The sequence below is a fragment of the Micropterus dolomieu genome, linkage group LG13 (genome assembly GCF_021292245.1).
Source record: "Micropterus dolomieu isolate WLL.071019.BEF.003 ecotype Adirondacks linkage group LG13, ASM2129224v1, whole genome shotgun sequence".
NCBI classification, from domain to species: domain Eukaryota; kingdom Metazoa; phylum Chordata; class Actinopteri; order Centrarchiformes; family Centrarchidae; genus Micropterus; species Micropterus dolomieu.
In genome coordinates this window covers 26,975,890-26,989,922 of record NC_060162.1, presented here as the reverse complement: position 1 = coordinate 26,989,922, position 14,033 = coordinate 26,975,890, and the positions used below count along the sequence as shown (strand labels likewise).

General features: G+C 42.9%; 2 protein-coding genes across 4 annotated transcripts in view; both read right to left on the bottom strand.

Moving 5' to 3' along the window:
- tln1 (talin 1) overlaps positions 1 to 10,675 on the bottom strand; it is a 72,233-nt gene extending 61,558 nt beyond the window's left edge. The window contains exon 1 of the mRNA XM_046066493.1: positions 10,479 to 10,675. The gene's annotated coding sequence lies outside the window, so the exon portion shown is untranslated. The remainder of the gene's footprint in view (positions 1 to 10,478) is intronic.
- LOC123981564 (pro-neuregulin-3, membrane-bound isoform-like) overlaps positions 1 to 14,033 on the bottom strand; it is a 580,451-nt gene that overhangs the window by 132,833 nt on the left and 433,585 nt on the right. The gene's annotated exons all lie outside the window — the stretch shown is intronic.

Genomic DNA, 14,033 nt, shown 5'->3' with positions numbered 1-14,033 from the left:
CTGTAACAATACTTACATTTGAAAAATTGGCACCACTCTTCTGCCAAAGGATGATTTGTGTCAAAGCAGAGTAGACACAGCTGCAGCTCTATTTGATGAGCAACAAGTCATTACGTACAGTAGTCCTTCAGCTATCAGTTAACCTTATTGGATGCAGCTGTGTTTACCTAGCTGTGACACCGTCAAAAGGACTCTGGAGATGAACATTCAGAGCACTGGACAGAGCAATCAATGTAATATAATATGATAATATAATACCCTCGAGTGAACAGGAAAACTGGAATGGAAAAAAAGAAGCTCATTCTTTCTGTTTGGGGTTGGACTGTACAGTTTAAGAGGCATTTAGACTAGTGAGCGGGAGAGAAACAATTACTCCAAGAACTCTGAATAATAAAAATCCACAAATTCTTTTTTTTTGATACTTCGTAATATTCTGTTGAACTATTAGCTGCAAACATGAGCGCAGTCGACTTCTCACAGACAGCTGGAACTATGTGCTGACCGCGTGGGCTTTTATCAGGCAATAGAAAAGGCTTGAGACACATTCTGTTCAAATAATATTTAATCGATACAATGTTTTTGTACAAGAAAAGCAGTACCTGGTCATTTGAACAGAGACCTGTCCTGCTTCATTTCATTCAGACTTACTCTTGGTCTTTAAAAGAGGAGACTTCCACAGATGCAGCCACCAGAATCAGTAAGATTTTATAGCAACTGTCAGTGTTTGAAAATGATCACCAGATAAGCTGTGAGAATGCGGTAAAACACAGTAAACTGAATCTCTCTTTGCATGTTTTGTTCAACCCAAACTTTACTACATATATATATAGATAGATAGATAAATGATAGATAGATAGATAGATAGATAGATAGATAGATATAGTAAAATGTCAGAAAATAATGTAAAGAAATTTGAGGATTTTTATTATTCAGATTTCTTTGAGTAATTGTTTCTCCCTGGCATACCTCAACACTTTTCCCACAATGCCAAGCAAAATGTCTGCTGTTAAAAAAGGACTACAGGGCACAACAGAACATATTAGTCATATTCCAGTGTTTGCAGCAGCGGATTATAACTGAGGTGCACTGCCTTGCCTGCAATAAATAATCCGCAGGGTTTAATATGGAGTTGGCCCACCCTTTGCAGTTATAACAGCTTCAACTCTTCTGGGAAGGGTGTCCACAAGGTTTAGGAGTGTGTTCATGGGAATTTTTGACCACTCTTCTAGAAACACATTTGTGAGGTCAGGCACAGAGTTGGACGAAAAGGCCTCGCTCTAATTCATCCCTATGGTGTTCTATCGGGTTGAGGTCAGGAGGACTCTGTGCAGGCCAGTCAACTTCTCCACACCAAACTCGCTCATCCATGTCTTTATGGACCTTGCTTTGTGCACTGGTGCGCAGTCATGTTGGAACAGGAAGAGGCAATCCCCCAAACTGTTTCAAAATGAAACTGTCCAAAATGTTTAGAGGTCTGTAGCTTTTGACTCTGCAGAAAGTTGGCAACTTCTGCGAACTGTGCGCCTCAGCGTGCACTGACCCCGCTCTGTGATTTAAGTGGCCTTTCACTTCGTGGCTGAGTTTCTGTTGTTCCCAATCACTTCCACTTTGTGATAATACCACTAACAGTTGACCGTGGAATATTTAGTAGTGAGGAAATTTCACAAATGGACTTCTTGCACATGTTGCAACCTATCATGGTACCACACTTGAATCATCAATCAATCTTCATGAGCTCCTGAGAGCGACCCGTTCTTTCACAAATGTTTGTAGAAGCAGTCTGCATGCATAGGTACTTGATTTTATAAACCTGTGGGGTATTTGGCAATATAGTGTATATAGTTTTATAATTACACACAGCATCGGCCACATATTAGCAGCAGGAATTGTCCAAACCGAAATCTAGAACACTGATAATAAGATGTGATCTGTCAGGGGTGGGGGGCTTGGTGATCTGGCAAAACATTCATTATTTATCATCATATAAATAAAGTCACTATTGCTGCTGGGCTTACATGAGCTGCAAACAGGATATGTATTATACTAACTAAATGCATTTTTAAAAAGTTAACATCAGTCTTCGTGAATCGAAACGTTCCCAGCCAGGGAAGCTGATCTTGGGTCAGTTACATCCATCAGCTAAACTCCCTCATTTGTGACAGTAGCTATCAGCAGCATGTCTTTTGTTAGACTTATAGTGCAGTAAAATAAAATGTTCTAACCCTGTGTCCCTGTCAGCTGTTCAGCAATCTCTTTTTGAGTGGTTTTATATCTAAACCCCTCTCCTTTCTCTTCCCGTAAAATGGTACAATATTTGTGATGATTTGTCCTGAGCTCAGAGGCGTAAACATACATTTATCCAATCAAATGTGATGGCAATACTGATAGCAACTACCCCCTCAAATTATATAAAACCGCCATTAGCTCGTGGCAGCTGGCTGAGCAATATCACAGGACAGGGGTGCTTGGATTTCAGTCGGCAAAAACTGCGCACATTTTCAAAAGAGCACGGCTGTGCTCTAATATGTTCATTTCATCTGACAAAGTGGAGGTGGGGAGGCCAACAGTCCTCTACAATATATTCCATATTACACAGATATGACAGATTTGTCTGTGCAGACATCTCCTCTGTGTAACTATCTAACTTCTGATACCAAAACCAACCCTGCTGTGGGAGACCGCCACGTTACAACGAAACAGCTTCGCTTCTGTGCTGGGGCCGGTTGTTCTCTAGCGATGAAACAGCAATAGATAATGGAGGAAATTGTCTATCGCAATCATTGCTGATATCGCCTAGTTCAAGTAGGGGACTGACCTATCAATCAAACATCCTTTGAGGTAGTTCATCAGAGCAGCATGTTGCAATGTTCAGTCCAAATACTTAATTATTAATCACATCTATATAACTTGGAGGTGGAAAGTAATATCTAGTGAAGACCTGAAATTCAGTTACTGTGACATTTAATTGACTTTAGTATTTGAATTTTGCACAACTTTATATTTTTCCTCCCTACATGTTAGAGGAACATATTGTACCTTTGGATAATGGATGTGTTGCAGCCTTGTACTTTTTGGTACTGCTACTTATACTTGAGTAAATAATCTGAATCCTTCTTCCACCACTGGTGAAACCCTCTACATATAAACACAGTGTATCCTGACAGTTCAGTCCAGGTCTTTCTGCATCCTTTAAATTAGGTACTGCTACATATTTAACAGCGCAACATGAGCCCCAGACTGTATAGCTGCTCTGCTGCCACGGGCGCTGCGGAGGAATTCAACTCTGCATTCCTTTGGAATAGCAGCATCAGAACATGGAGACAGAGGGAGAAGGACGGGAGGCTTTATTCAGCCTTATGTCAGCCAGCGCAAGAACTAAATGCAGCCCATCCCAGCGGAGTACAGGAATGTCAAGACGGAGAGATTCTGTGGCAGAGGGAAGATAACATCTCGTCTACAATTTGAAACGGTTTTCGACTCCAAGTCAACTGTATACAGTACTTCCTGTTTATATTTACATTCACATACACACGGAAATTACAACACTGCAATAAGAGTGGTTATGGTACTTTATATAGCATTTCCTATTTTCTCAACAAACTACCACTATTGTTGGAAGTAGAAATGTCTTTATTATGAAAGCACTAACTACTCACATTCTCACAGAACTCATATTTAGTTCTCTCACTCACTGCTGTTCCTAAAGATTATTGACAGGAGTGCAAAGAGTAAAAGCAAGAAAAGTATTTCACTCAAGTAGCCTTTGGAGGGGGGGGGGGGCGTGGATCATCGCCAGTATTGGTGATAACCAATAAAAATGAAATCCACCTTTGCTGTTGTGGGGGTAGGGCAGCTTTGGGGGTACATGACTGAATAGGTTTGAGAACCACTTCTTTAAAGAAAGTTTTACTTAAAGAAAAGTAAAATTAGTGGTGTAAAAATGTAAAAGGACCTACAGAAGAGGCAGTGAATTAACATGTCACCGTACACATCACGTGTGAAAGCACACAGATCACGAGTGCAAAACAAGGGTTTGCCTCCCTTTTGTTTTCTACAGCATGATAATGTACGTGTACTCTGTGATTATGTGTACGTGTTTCTGCAGGCCTGGGCTCTGTAGCACTACATGCCAGGAAGAGCTGAAGAATCCAGTCTGTGGACCTGCATGGTAGCATACAGTACTAAAGACGTACTGTAGCAAATGCTCAGATTTTAGGTGTATAACAGATGTTATATAACAAAACTGAAGTTATAGGGGATGCAGATCTCTGGAGGGGGGAGGGGAGGGGCTCTACATCTTGATGGGTATAGAGCCCAAATCACCTGCACACACATACACACTCTGTATGTTCAAATCACATGCAGACATGATCCACAACACAAACCATATCATAAAGAATTAGCTACTCAATCAGACTCTACAATGCTTCTGTAATGGACTGTGTTTCATTATTAGGACAGAGTGGGTTTCCTCCATCTTTGACAGAAGGGCAAGCTGAGGGCCAGGCAGCAGAGACACCTTGCTGAGCAGGGTTGGAGTGGACATCTATTTCCCCAAACCCAGCACATTCTTCAGCCTCGGGCCATGTTATTATACTGAACATAGGTCAACACCATATTTAGGCATATTAGTTAACTCAGCCTACGGATTGATTGAATGCATGTTGGGGTATGACATACCACGCTGTACACATTCAGTGAGGAAGATTGTCCGTAGTCCTTAGCATTGACAGGAGATCCGTCAAAGGGCTGGTGTCTAAACAGCAGTCGAGCTCAGGGAACCACCCCCTCCTCAGGCCTTCTGAAGCGCATGCTGGACTGTATTTCTCTCTTGTCTCCTCGCAGCTGCCTGTTACTATGAAGTGCTCTGTAATGTTTTGTGCCCTACATAACACAGCAAATATGTTGTACCAATGTGGCCTTGCACATGAGCAATTGTCACAGAATTCACATGTGCGTTCGGAAAAGGAAATGAAATGCTTGTTTTCTACCGCTCTCTTCACCACAACTAGTTTCTGTGTGAATAAAGAACACTGTTAAGCATGTCAGTGGTCAAAATGAATCACCGGGGTTCATGGGAACCTGAATATTGGTGAAAAGGTGCACGTATTGTCTCACAAATTCAGAATGTCTCACCTTAATTTTTAGCTTTGAAACTGGCAGGTCCTCCTTCAGATTGCCACTGTCAGTAAAACGTATTTTATTTCTCCAAACAACCTTAATGCTTCCTGTGATCTTTAAGCTAATTCTCACTGATCTGACTGAACTCCCCAGGCATCTGACACAGGTTTGGGAATTGGCTCAAGTGTAATACAAACAGTTTCTTGTGCTGGAGGAGTGGCAGCACATGTTGTCTTGACCAAATATGGCCGAGTGAAAACACTAGAGTGTGATCTCGGCAGCACACTGGAATGAAAAGCAGCTTTCCTTAACTGGTGTGAGAGCGGGCCATGACACAACACACCGACACCTATTCAAAACAGCTGTTACTCTGGAGGCTGGATATGTGCGGCTGGTGGATTAGCAGTCTAGTCACTAAAACTATTCAGCCTCTAAGTCTAACTGAACGGCACAGAGTGTAAGCGCTCAGAAGATCACTGGTACACCTCTACTGAGCATGGTGAGGTGAGGTGCCTGAGCAGAGGACAGTACCCATCCACCGCAGCCTGTTCACCCTGCTGCTGTCTACAGAAGTATCCTCTGTCGCACCACCAGACTGCAGAGCAGCTTCCTTGCCAGGCAGCGAGACATTCACGGACGGCAGCTCCATGCTGTGTTATTTATTTGCGGTCAGACTGAGACAACAGCAGCTAGCACACTAGCTAGATTCGAAATGAAGCCACTGGCAGGACATGACTCTGGCACGACATCAGAGGGCAACGGGTGGTGTGCGCACGTGTGATTTGTTTTACACTGCCCGGAATAAAGATCAGCGGCACGCTGTGTGTAAGACATGTTCCAGTGACACTTCAAGAGGAGTCCAACAGGCAGGAACACGTCCCAGAATTGGTGGATACCTAATTTTAAGTAGAGCCTGACTGACACCAGATTGCCACGTTTCTAAACGATCAAACATATTTTTGGCATTTCTGTACAGACATTGCTTGTTCTTTACTGGCTGATTCAGATACATCTGTAATAAGTTAATATCGGCTGATAACATCTGCTGGCTGATTTATCGGCCAGGCTCTAATTTAAAGCTTCCAGGTTAAACACCCAATGTCATTATGATCATAATGAATACGATCATTCGGACTGAAATAAATGATTGGCTGTGCTTATTACAGTCCTCCGACAGCCACAGATCCAGTATTTTATTAGCATTTGATTTATTGATTGCTGTCTGTGGGTGAAGAGACTTTCAACAAATAAAATAAATAAATTGCCCACCCCAGCTTTAAGTGTACTGACACAGCCTGTCTACCTGTACATCACTGCAGCAAGGTGAGAAGTCAAAACTGCTGGAGGTCAGCAAAAACAAGATGTTCAACTGATAAAGTTGCTCTATAACATTTATTGGCTACACAGAATCAAATCACAGCGATGGCACCATTTCCATTCTGTACAACCTCAGGTTTCCTTTGTCTCTTCACGTTGTGGCCTGCTGCTTGGATTAATTACAGTGAATGTACGATTGTCACCTAAGCTGCGTCAGATCCATTTTCTCTAATTACTGTTTTAAAACCACTTTAGTTTAGAAGTTATTGAAATTTTTGAAAGCGGCACCATTACATTTGCTGTGTTTCTTCATGCAGGCACAGCTGTGCCAGGGGAAGTTGATTTCCAGAGTTACTTAGTTCTCCTTTTTCAATAAAAGCAGATATGGCACACAGCGCATTTGATATAAATGTAGTATTCAACTAAATCGGGCCACAGAATTTTCAACTTAATAGCTCTAAGCCTTATAAAAGTGACCACAAGGCAATGACAAAGACATCTTTCACATGCAGGTGAAAGCCTTCAGCACCGGACAGTGCCCAGGCAGCCATGATCAGACATCTGTGCATTGGTAATGTTTTAGATTAAATGTCAGAAATGAAATGAATAATATCCAACATGCAATGCACTCAGTCTGTGCTGTTTTTCTGTGCACACTTGTAAAACAAACTGGCTATCATCACAATCTGAGTGATTACATCTCTTTTGCAAACGATAATAACTTGAGGCTGACAATGTACACGTAGCCTAACATGCGTGAGAGTAGACCAGGACACACACACACACACACACACACACACACACACACACACACACACAGATCAGATCGGGAACAGAATGACTGTTTTATCCATTTTTCTTTATTTAAAATGAAAAATGACTGATGCTTGAGGGGGCTTAACCGGGGCGCACAGCTTTGTGACGCAGCTATAGCACTCCCTAGCTCCAGTGTATTTCCGCGCCTGCATGCAGGACTGCTGTCGGTCTGAACACGGCCTTATGCCGACATATTTCTTGTATGTAAATGGGAATGTTAGCCCGATAGTGACAAAAGAGTAAAGATCACTTCATCACCAGATTCACTATAAGAATACGTCCTCTGGTGGACCATGAAAAAGTTCTTGAAGAAGCTCTACCCTTCATCCTCTTCCTCCCAGCAGCATTCAACACAGGAAGTAACAGACAGAGCAAGGACACCAAGCCAACTACTGCAACAACAAAACCTTCCTCAACTAATGATGATCAGTGAGGGGCCAGTTTTAAAACTATTTTAAGTAGAACATGATTTGAAATATTTGACTAGATGGTGACAGACGCATCATTCTCGTCCTCTCTCCTCCTTCCTTCGCATTGGTCGAAAACCAATGGTTTTATTTTTCCTCCCCTCTTATAGTTTTTCATGCAAGTTTTTCTTTGGTTTCTCTGAGGGTTTTCATTTTCTACAGTTTCTGGGTCTCACTTTACTTTAAGTTGAAAATCATATCATTGCTGACCTCCTGTGGTTGAATCTTGCTGCAGTGATGCAAACATATAGGAAAGGTGTGGGGGGGGAATCTTCTGATAAGAGTGTAGTGGCGTCTTAAGCAATACATACTGTTGCAACAAACGGGCGAATGGCCAGCTGCAGAGGCAATGACAGGTGGGTTACCGACACACAGTGAGAGCACGTCCTCAAACATTTCATGCTGATTGTTTACTTACACATACGTCACTAAATGGTTCTTCCATATTGTGCAAAGGAAAACTTGAAAGATTACAGTGGATTGTGGGTAAGATGTGCCTCTCCTTCTTTAGCCATTGAAGGGTTGGCCTTAAAGGAGTTCACTTTTTAGAGTCACTGAAGGTGGTTATTGGGATTCCTCGAAGTACTGAGGGGAAGTCAATTAGGGTGTTGTTGCTTTGTGATGAGCTGTGTGCACTCTGGTGCAACAACAGTGGATCACAATGCAGGGGAACTGGCCATTTCAACACTGTCATCTATCAGTCAGTCAACAGAAAAGAGAAACAACTATTCTGATCATCTTTTAATCATTAAAGTCGTTTCTCAAGCTGGCATCCTCTGGTTGCAGCTTCACCAATCTGCTTCCTTTCTCCGTTTGATATTCTTGTAAGGCTCTGGACTGTCGCTCAGCATAATAAGTAATTAAGTATCGCCCCGTGTGAAGGGTTGGGCTGGACATATCTTATAGATCAAAAAATTTAAAAACATCAAAAACAATAAGCATATATTTAAAAAAAACAAAAAAAACAATTTTGAACACTGCAGGGCTGCAACTAATGTTCCTTTTCACAATCAATTAACTGTTTTTTTTTTCCATACTTAACTGATTAATGCTTTTGTTTACAAAATGTGAGGAGATAGTGAAATTTGGCCATCACATGTTCTCAATGCCAACTCCACAGCTCGCCGTTTTTTGGTTAAACCAGCTGGTCTTTAAAGACTTTCCCCTGTGCTTCTGCCCAACTACGAATGCACACAGTTAAACTCAATGCAGTCAAACTACAATCACTTTTTCATCCATTAGGTCCAATCCTCTCTATGTTTAAAAGCCACCAAGAGCCGATCAACGTATTATTAAATGCGTGGTGGCCTCATGGTATAACTCCTGTCTTCGCGTACAACCACTGTGTCATCAGTGGTAAACACATCCAACTAAGTGTTGTCTAATGCACACCTGGTAGACAGATGTTGCATTCCTATACGCTGTCTGAGTCTTAGAAATACACTGTTTCAGTCATGGACCTTCATCGAGCATCAAATTCACACTATGAGACAAGAACATCTTCACCGTGGAGTCAAATCCCTGACACCAAAGATCAACAGAATACAACAGAGACACAGAAACGGAAAGAAATGTGTTGATAAAAAATAAAATAAAATCACTTAGGCGATTCTGCATTGCCCATCCAGAGAAGTTTAAATGGGGGAGGGCGACATGTTATCAGTGACCCTGGTCTGTATTCAAAACCCTGAAAGACTTGGCCTGGACCTTCCCTGACGAACGTGAGCCTCGGCCTGAGACTCTGCACTGACAGACCTTGGACTTGACTCACCTCCAAACATTTCAAACATCCTGATCATCTCCATCTATTGCACTGTACCAGCACTATAACAGCATAATGATACACTGCACTGGCGGAAAAGTAAACGTGCAAGGCTGCTGCAATGACATTTTAAATCCTGGTGTTAGTTTGGGCCGCAATTACCATGGAATTATTGGTTTCTGGATATCCGTCAAAATGTCTACACATGCACCACCGTGCAGCGTGCCCTGCAGCAAGCTGCTGTTCGGCCCCCACAGAATCCTCCCACAACAGGATCACTGGGGGAGTTTGGCAAGTTTTCAAATGCAAAGCTGTCTTGCAGCCTATTACTAACAGCTGTTTATTGGTCAAAGTAAACATGTCTCCATGCAAATTCCTCCACTCTGTCGCACACCACATCACAGCGGTGTAAGAATGCACGCCCGGAGGCTAGATTTTCTTGCTTGCTTGTCTGGAGCTGCAGCACACGCCCAACACTCCGCTTTTGTTTGAACCAGAAGTAAGAGAGGTGACAGAAGGCCGTGTGTCAGCTCCTCTAGCCTGCACAGGGAGGGTTATGACGCGGAGCGGGTCAGGACGGGAACAGGCGAAGTGTGGAGGTGGTCTCAAGACAACAACTTCTTTCAATAGGGAACTTTGACAGAGCAACAAGATTTCACAACACACACACACTTCACCTCATCAAAATGCCAGACGCCCTAAGTTACTGTACGGCCTCTTGAACACAACACTGCGTGTTTGCTGGCGGCGCAGAGGCTTGGCCCACAGGACGTTCCGCTGGGGATGTGGGGAAAAGTCTGTGTGGCGCGTGCACGCCGTTTCCTATTTATGTGAACTAATGTACCCCGCAGTCTGTGCTGCTTCTACACATCAGCAGGCCTATGTCTGCCTACTTTTACCAAGTTTCCCTGCTTCCACATCGAGTTTCTGCTGACGTCAAGGACTTCTTGCTAGAAAGGTGGAAACTTTTCAAAGTTAGAAACATTCAGTCTGACCTGAGCGCGTGAATCCACTCCCGCCGGCGGCCTCTCCGACTTCCAAAACCGGGATGGTTAATGATGTTTCAATTATTCCCCGACAGAAAGCTACTTTTTCGCAAGGGGAAAGGCCAGAGATCGAGTTTTTTCTTAGTTCCCCTCCCTATCCGCTCTCAGCAGTTGTGGTGCTTAAACTCCACCCCGGCGGGCTGCGTCGTCGTTCAGTGGGGCGGTGTCGCAAGTAGAGAGGAGCTTTTCATGAGACGGTTCATCCATCCATCTTCCATCTTTGCGTTAGTGTAACGTTACTGCTGCTCCGTGGCAGGCGGGTCTTGCTACGAGTAACTGTTCAGTCAACGCTTTGTGGCAAATAAAAATCAATGCTTTTGTACCAGGAAGGCAGGCGCGTGAGTAAAATAGATGAAGGATTCAAATAAATACATTCAAAGAGAAGAGTTGAAATGATACAGTGTAGAGAAACAGCATTTTTATAAATGAACAGAAGGATGGAATAGGATTGTAATCAAGATTTATTTAAAGAGAAAACTGTCACTGGTGATGAGATGATGCAGATAATTTCACCAAAAATAGCAATTCCACAATTAAATGATATTAATAAACGTATTAATCAAAGTGTAAATATGAAAACTATGAAATGGCTGAGCTTCAATTTGTAGGATTCCTGACTTTAGCGCCATCTGGTGGAACTGATGGGGAAGTGGCATAAACTGTAGGGGAAGTGGCTAGGCGTTATTTTTTCCCTCACCAGATTTTCAACAACTCTCCCTTGACTGACAACGAAGGCATAAATTGGAGCAGAAAATATCTCCAGAATGCAGGAAATTACGAGTTTAATCCTCAAAATCTTCTGGGGTTTATATATAATAAATAAATATACCCCCACACATATATTTCACCATCAAATATTTAATCTAAATAGTGCTACAAATCTTCTTGTCTTGTTCTCCTGCATAGTCACATCTTGTGACCCAAATGTATCATCACGCTCCTAATCTGAGCTCTTATGTCCCCACCCCTTTTCAACACAAAGGGATGCATTTGCAGTCCAAACTGTGTGATTGACATTGCCAATAAAAAACATTTTGAACAAGAATACGGTTGGGTTACTTTTACCTGTAAATAGATAATAAATTAAATGAAAATGTAATTTATACATTTTTTGCAAAGATAAAGGACAAAATACATTTGCAGTTACATATTTACAAGGTCATAGTCACGTATATTTAATAAGAACAAGGGAAACACAAAACAGAAAACCGGACAGTAACGGTGTGTTACTTTCGACCCTCCTTACTTTCACCCTACTGTGTGTTACTTTCGACCCTCCTTACTTTCACCCTCCTATGTGTTACTTTCGACCCTCCTGTGTGTTACTTTCGACCGTCCTGTGTGTTACTTTCGACCGTCCTGTGTGTTACTTGCGACCCTCCTTATTTTCAACTCTCCTGTGTGTTACTTTCAACCCTCTTGTGTGTTACTTTCGACCTTCCTTACTTTCAACGCTCCTGTGTGTTACTTTCGACCCTCCTTACTTTCAACTCTCCTGTGTGTTACTTTCAACCCTCCTGTATTTTACTTTCGACCCTCCTGTGTGTTACTTTCGACCTTCCTTACTTTCAACCCTCCTGTGTGTTACTTTCGACCCTCCTGTGTGTTACTTTCGACCTTCCTTACTTTCACCCTACTGTGTGTTACTTTCGACCCTCCTTTCAACCCTCCTGTGTGTTACTTTCGACCGTCCTGTGTGTTACTTTCGACCGTCCTGTGTGTTACTTGCGACCCTCCTTATTTTCAACTCTCCTGTGTGTTACTTTCAACCCTCTTGTGTGTTACTTTCGACCTTCCTTACTTTCAACGCTCCTGTGTGTTACTTTCGACCCTCCTTACTTTCAACTCTCCTGTGTGTTACTTTCAACCCTCCTGTATTTTACTTTCGACCCTCCTGTGTGTTACTTTCGACCTTCCTTACTTTCAACCCTCCTGTGTGTTACTTTCGACCCTCCTGTGTGTTACTTTCGACCTTCCTTACTTTCACCCTACTGTGTGTTACTTTCGACCCTCCTTTCAACCCTCCTGTGTGTTACTTTCGACCGTCCTGTGTGTTACTTTCGACCGTCCTGTGTGTTACTTGCGACCCTCCTTATTTTCAACTCTCCTGTGTGTTACTTTCAACCCTCTTGTGTGTTACTTTCGACCTTCCTTACTTTCAACGCTCCTGTGTGTTACTTTCGACCCTCCTTACTTTCAACTCTCCTGTGTGTTACTTTCAACCCTCCTGTGTGTTACTTTCGACCGTCCTGTGTGTTACTTTCGACCCTCCTTACTTTCAACTCTCCTGTGTGTTACTTTCAACCCTCCTTACTTCCAACCCTCCTGTGTGTTACTTTCGACCCTCCTGTGTGTTATTTTCGACCCTCCTTACTTTCAACTCTCCTGTGTGTTACTTTCGACCCTCCTGTGTGTTACTTTCGACCCTCCTTACTTTCACCCTACTGTGTGTTACTTTCGACCCTCCTGTGTGTTACTTTTGACCCTCCTTACTTTCAACCCTCCTTTGTTACTTTCGACCCTCCTTACTTTCAACCCTCCTGTGTGTTACTTTCGATCCTCCTTACTTTCAATACTCCTGTTTGTTACTTTCGACCCTCCTTACTTTCAACCCTCCTGTGTGTTACTTTCGACCCTCCTGTGTGTTACTTTCAACCTTTCTGTGTGTTACTTTCGACCCTCCTTACTTTCAACCCTACTGTGTGTTACTTTCAACCCTCCTGTGTGTTACTTTCAACCCTCCTGTGTGTTACTTTCGACCCTCCTGTGTGTTACTTTTGACCCTCCTTACTTTCAACCCTCCTGTGTTACTTTCGACCCTCCTTACTTTCACCCTACTGTGTGTTACTTTCGACCCTCCTTTCAACCCTCCTGTGTGTTACTTTCGACCGTCCTGTGTGTTACTTTCGACCCTCCTTTCAACCCTCCTGTGTGTTACTTTCGACCCTCCTTATTTTCAACTCTCCTGTGTGTTACTTTCAACCCTCCTGTGTGTTAATTTCGACCCTCCTTACTTTCACCCTACTGTGTGTTACTTTCAACCCTCCTGTGTGTTACTTTCGACCCTCCTGTGTGTTACTTTCAACCCTCCTGTGTGTTAATTTCGACCCTCCTTATTTTCAACTCTCCTGTGTGTTACTTTCGACCCTCCTGTTTGTTACTTTCGACCCTCCTGTGTGTTACTTTCAACCCTCCTGTGTGTTAATTTCGACCCTCCTTATTTTCAACTCTCCTGTGTGTTACTTTCGACCCTCCTGTTTGTTACTTTCGACCCTCCTGTGTGTTACTTTCAACCCTCCTGTGTGTTACTTTCGACCCTCCTTACTTTCAACCCTCCTGTGTGTTACTTTCGATCTTCCTTACTTTCAATACTCCTGTGTGTTACTTTCGACCCTCCTTACTTTCAACCCTCCTGTGTGTTACTTTCGACCCTCCTGTGTGTTACTTTCGACCCTCCTTACTTTCAACCCTCCTGTGTGTTACTTTCGACCCTCCTTACTTTCA